Source organism: Balaenoptera physalus (assembly GCF_965194825.1).
Source record: "Balaenoptera physalus genome assembly, chromosome: 1".
In the NCBI taxonomy this organism is placed as follows: Eukaryota; Metazoa; Chordata; class Mammalia; order Artiodactyla; family Balaenopteridae; genus Balaenoptera; species Balaenoptera physalus.
In genome coordinates this window covers 49,093,535-49,099,271 of record NC_138882.1, presented here as the reverse complement: position 1 = coordinate 49,099,271, position 5,737 = coordinate 49,093,535, and the positions used below count along the sequence as shown (strand labels likewise).

At 44.2% G+C, this 5,737-nt stretch overlaps 1 pseudogene across 1 annotated transcript; it reads right to left on the bottom strand.

Annotated features, from left to right (window-relative positions):
* Nucleotides 1-498: 498 nt before the first annotated feature.
* On the bottom strand, nucleotides 499-2,396 carry LOC309666224 (transmembrane epididymal protein 1A pseudogene; annotated as a pseudogene). Its single transcript has one exon. The product of its transcript is annotated as a transmembrane epididymal protein 1A pseudogene (transcript).
* Between the last annotated feature and the right edge of the window lie 3,341 nt (nucleotides 2,397-5,737).

Sequence of the window (5,737 nt, the reverse complement as noted above, 5' to 3'; positions counted from 1 at the left end):
GTCCTCAACTGGATCCACAGCCCATCCTCCCTCACTCCTATCCCATTAGTTGATTTGAATCCTTGTTTATTTCACATTTCCACGCCAAATTTTAGCGGGAAGCAAATAGCGCTTGGGTACATATTCTGGATACTTGGACAATACGTAAACTTGGCTCTATATTTTTCCTGACCTCCTTTCCCCTCCCCCCACTTCTTTTGAACTGGTTCTTAGGAGACTTTTTACTGGGTTTGAGAGTGAGAGGCTTGGCTGGGGTGATGTGAATGTAGTGCCCTCTGGTGGAATTTTGTGAGAATTGCAAATTTCTCCCCCCAACCTTAAGAGTGTTTGGGAAGTCTTTTCTTGGCTGGCCTTCAAGGGGAGGGCTTCTCTGTTACATCTCAAATACTATAGTAAATTAATAGCATGCAAGTTTATTACCTATACTGGATATTTTAGAGATATTGTGTTGGGGGTATCAATTGATTACTTGAGGTTTGTTTATCATTATAAAATTAGGCCTCAAATGACTAGAAATGGGCAGCTGGCAGCACCTGTGCTTTTTCATCATCTGCCACCAATGTGTATGAGAGGTAGAGAAAAAAGGAGTTCCCCCAACAAAGGTAATTGGAAAGAGTCTAGGAACCAAGAATTCAGGGAAAATAGCAAGGATCAGAAAACTTGGTCACAAACAGTTGTTATCCTCAGCCCTCACTAGGATCTGAGCCCAGACATTTAAGACCCAGCTAGAAGTTGAGAGTCTGCCAGACTCTGACTGCTCCACTTCCTGCAGCAATTTGTAGAGGGGTCCTGCGGTGCTCGTGTAACACGGAGCTTCTCTGGACCCCGTCAGCTTCCAGCTGGGACAGTAACAACAATGCCAAAAGTAAGAGATGCCGTAGATTCCCAACAGGCACAAAGCATTGATCATCACATGCCAGCAGAAGAAGGTGGTGGCAAACATGATGTCACTGATGTCATCGTCCTGCCACGGGTAGCCAGTGACTGGTTTGTACAGAATGAAGCCAGCCTGTACCAGCCAGGAGCCCATGATCTGAAACAGAAGGGTCTCGATCACTGAGAGTTGAAACGTGTCGGGAGCCCACAGCTGTACGGTCAACACCAGCATCAGCAGCAACACCACCAAGATGAGCAGAGAGTGAACCTGCAGCTCCACCCCTGCTGAGTCCTGAACATGTGACACCAACAACAGCAGGAGCACATAGAAAGTCAGCACCAGGGTCCCTTTTTCTAGGGGCACACAGCGCTGAGGCAGCAAGTATTTGCCCACGACCCCTACACAGCCGTTGAGGGTGAGAAGGATGCACGTGGTGAGGTGCTGTCACTCTTTTGCTGTACATAAATCTTGGTGGGAGCTCCCTGTTCATCAGTATCACCCCGCGTTAACGCAGCTGATCTCCTATGCTGTCAAGCCAGAGCCAGCCAGCGTCTTCAGCAAACCTCCGTAGGATATTTTCCACAGCCTGGCCCATCTCCCCTTATTCCTGAGAGGGGATGAAGGATACAGGAAAGAGTCACTGAATATCACAGCTTTGGAGACCACTACCGCTTGATACAGTCCATATGAGAGTAGAAACAGCCCTGGGTACACGTGACCGATAAAGAATCCCATTGAACTACAGATCATCTAATGAAGGTGAGAAGAGTAAAACCAAAGCACGTCCACACCTTCTGGGGCCACTTGAAGATCTGGACTTTGGAAAGAATTGCGTTCCACCAACTTTTATCATTTTGCCCCACCCACTGCTCCCCCACAGAGAGGAAGTGCTTCTTGAAACAAGCCTACGACTTTGGTGGTGTAAAGCCTCATTGTTCCATTCCATTCTGGGACATTGGGAACTAACTGGCTTCTGCCAAAGAAGAAAGCTGGTGAATGTGCCTTTAAGGGCACCCCTCTAGGGCCCTTGGGGTGCTCTGGTCATACTTGTCCCTTTCTCCTATGGCTTCCTTCCCCTGGTACTGCCCAGCACTCAGAGAAGGCTACAGAAGCATGGGATGGGGTTACAGCTTGCCACGGTCTCCAGAGGAAGCCTGAGCACTCACAAATCCTCGCGTTTCCTTTGGTATCTCTCAGACATAACTTTGGCCTGATAGCAAAGTTTTCTTTCTGGACACATATATTTAAAAACATTTGGATATATGAGCATGTTTCGTACCTATCTGGCTTTTCTTCTTTCATAGACACGTTCTGAGGATCACCAAGAAAGCTCCCTTCCTCTCCTCCCCTTATCTTTTCACCTCCCCACCTTGGTCTCCCCACTTCAGCATTTCTACTGGCCACTAAATGGATCCGAAAAGCTAACTTTTGATACTGATTTTAGAAACAGTGGGTATTTTGTACTGTGTCAACCTAACTAAGCTTGAGCCATGTTTCCTAGAGTTACCTTCCCTATATGATTCCAGATTGAGTTGGCTGCAAGAGAAGTTTACAAGAGAATCTAAAGGTGGAAATGAAGCAACCTAAGACACTCTGAAGGTGTAGGGTACCAGGCGCCACTGCAGTTCACGCATTCAGTTACAGATCTGCTGGCTCAACTCCTTGGCATGGACAGCCAGGCCTACAGCTCCCTCAGCTTCTCTTTGTGCAAAGGGCACCAGCTGCTTCTGCAGGCCACCTGCCACTGAAGTATGAGGTGATGAGAGGAAGAAATAGGCTTCAGCCTATCTTCATAAGCTGCAGTTTATCCTTGCTCTTCCCCAACTTCATGTAATATACTTCTTCCTGACTGCTGCCAATTTGAGCTGAAATGGCCTCCACCCCATCACACAGAGAGGCAAGAGCCTTCCACAGACTTCCTCACTACAAATGTGTAAGGTCTAATATCCATAAGAAATCCATATTCCCATGATCTATCCCTGATACAAGGGATTAAGGTGTAATCCCTAAAATGTAGATACCGTTGAGAGGAGTGACTCCAGTGAGCTAGTGTTGGCCATTTGGATTTTAATGTAAATTAGCCCATCAGCTTCATTTATCTATGACTCCACTAGTGTCTAATGCACCTCAGAAGACAGAGTCCTACGTATTGGGTAACAGCCAGCTGAGTATAAAGCAGAGAGGCTGATGAAGAACAAAGTACAGATAATGTGAAGCTCACAAACGTCCTGGGTTTACTGTGGGAGGTACATGGAATAGGAATTTCTCTGGGGGTGATAATAATGCTGAGGGGAGAAGTTCACTGCTCACCGTGAATGGTACTGACATCACAGTCTTCTGTGTAATCATCTGTCCTTACAGTACAAGTAATGCTGTGGAGCAGAGAGGCAGCACCTGTAGGCTAACAGTGCCCCTAGTGAAGAGGAGGAGAACTTACACACAGGTCACAGCACTGCCTCTGAGACCTCACTCCTACCCAACTACCTACACTTCCACAAGTCTGCTTAATTCCAGAAAAAGTTAAATCTCTTTCTGCCATTGAGGATGACAGTAATTCAGATTTCTTCTTGCTATTTAGAGGTTTGGTGGGGCTAGGGATTTGAGTGTGAAGGGAAATTAGGAAAGCAAAGCTTAATTCAGCTTTCTGGGGGAATTTTTTAACTTTAAATTTTAAAGTTAGGTATTTTTATTCAATTAATATACAGTCATTATAGAAAAGTCATATAAAATGCATCAGCAAAAAGAAGAACATTGCAAATCATCTAATTTCATAATCTAGAGGTGACCATTGTTACCACTGAGGTGTAGAAACACAGTTCTAAGAAAGCAGCATGAAAAAGTGGAAAATGCATCGACTGGAAGTCAGAAATCTGCCTTCTCACTCCAGTTCCCCTTGATTTGCTGCATGTCATACCCCTCATCTAAAAAAAAACTGAGTGTTGAACTTAACTTTCTATTAAAGTGAAAATAAAAGGGCATGAATATGGTTGTACAGAAGTGAACATGTTTATCTTCTGTCTCATTCTCCCTTTTGGTGAATTATCAAAACACTGGGAGAGCTCTGTAGTGCTCAATGCTCAGAGGTAGGAGATTCAAAGGGAAAATCTGAGTGACGCTTCTGAAGTAAGTCAGGAGGAGAGACTCCGAGGGATTCTCTTAGGTTCTTGGATTTGCTCTGGGAGAGGCACAGGGTCCATTGCTCCTCTATGTATCAACAGGGCCAGGACAGGAAGCATGTGGTTACAGGCCTCAAGAGGAGCCACATTTGGTTGCTTTTAATGTTGTTTCTAGTACTTCGAGGCTGTGGTCCTAGTAAGGTGGGGGCAGCAGAGCTTTCTCCAGCTCCTATCCTCCTCTCCCCAGTTGTTCCTGCAGCTGTAAGTCAGTGGTCAGAAGAGGAGAGAGAACAGCAGCACTGACCCAATAGCAATGTGAGGTTGAAAGTGGAACATATGAGGACAAGGAGCCCCACTTAAGGTCCCGTCTGGGTTGCTCAGGCCCCCACCTTGGCCAGGCACCAGGGCTGCATGTTGTTCATTAAAACGTGAACATCCTGACCAAGACTTTGAAGATAGGAATCGCCCATCCCAAACCAGACACTCACTGCCCACAAGTAGCCAAGAAGGAAGCGAAGGGTGGTGAATGATTAGCAGAGCTGGCAGACAGCTCCAGAGTCTGTGGACACCAAGTACCTGGAAAGAGTTTCATGAGGCAAACTCAGCTTGACCACAGGAGCCCACGGAGGTCCTTCATGGCCTGGCTGCTCCACGGCGAGACTCCCCCTCAGACCTGTCTTCCACCCCCCCCCCACCATGTTCTTGAGGGGCCCCAGGCACAGCCATTGCCACTTGTCTGGCATGAAATGCCAGGATGAGCCAGAATGCCTTCAGGAATTCAGTACATATAAATTTACTAACTGCTGTGGATTCTGCTGAGTACAGCAGGCATATAAAAAAGTATATGATGTACTTCTTATCCACAAAGGGCTTACAATTTGAAGGCATACATCTCTACACACACTCAAACACACATACACAAACACACAACATATAGAGAACTATTTAGACTACCTTGGTTCCATAGAAATCAAATGTCATGTATGTAATTTTAAATTTTCTAAAGCATTTGATAAAATTCAACATCCATTCATGATAAAAGCTCTTACCAAAGTGGGTATAGAGGGAACATATCTCAACGTAATAAAATATGTTTATGACAAACCCATGGCCAGCATAATACTCAATGGTGAAAAGCTGAAAGCCTTCCCACTAAAATCTGGAAGGAGATAAAGATGCCCACTCTCACCACTTCTATTCAACATAGTATTGGTAGTCCTAGTCACAGTAATCAGACAAGAAAAAGAAATAAAACGTATCCAAATTGGAAGAGAAAAGGTAAAATTGTCACTATATGCAGATGACATGATAGTATATATAGAAAACCCTAAAGACTCCACACAAAAACTACTGGAACTAATAAATGAATTCAGCAAGATAACAGGATACAAGATTAACATGCAGAAATCTGTTGCATTTCTTTACACTAATAATGAAATATCAGAAAGAGAAAGTAAAAAAAAAAAAAAAATCCCTTTTAAAATCACATCAAAAAAAAAAAAACTTAGAAATAAACCTGACCAAGGAGGTGAAAAACCTATGTGCCGAGAACTATAAAACAATGATAAAGGAAACTGAAGATGACATAAATAAATGGAAGGATATCCTATGCTCTTGGACTGGAAGATTTTATATTGTTAAAATGGCCATACTACCCAAAGCAATCTACAGGTTTAATGTGATCCTTATCAAATTACCCATGACATTTTTCACAGAATTAGAACGAGTAATCCTAAAATTTATA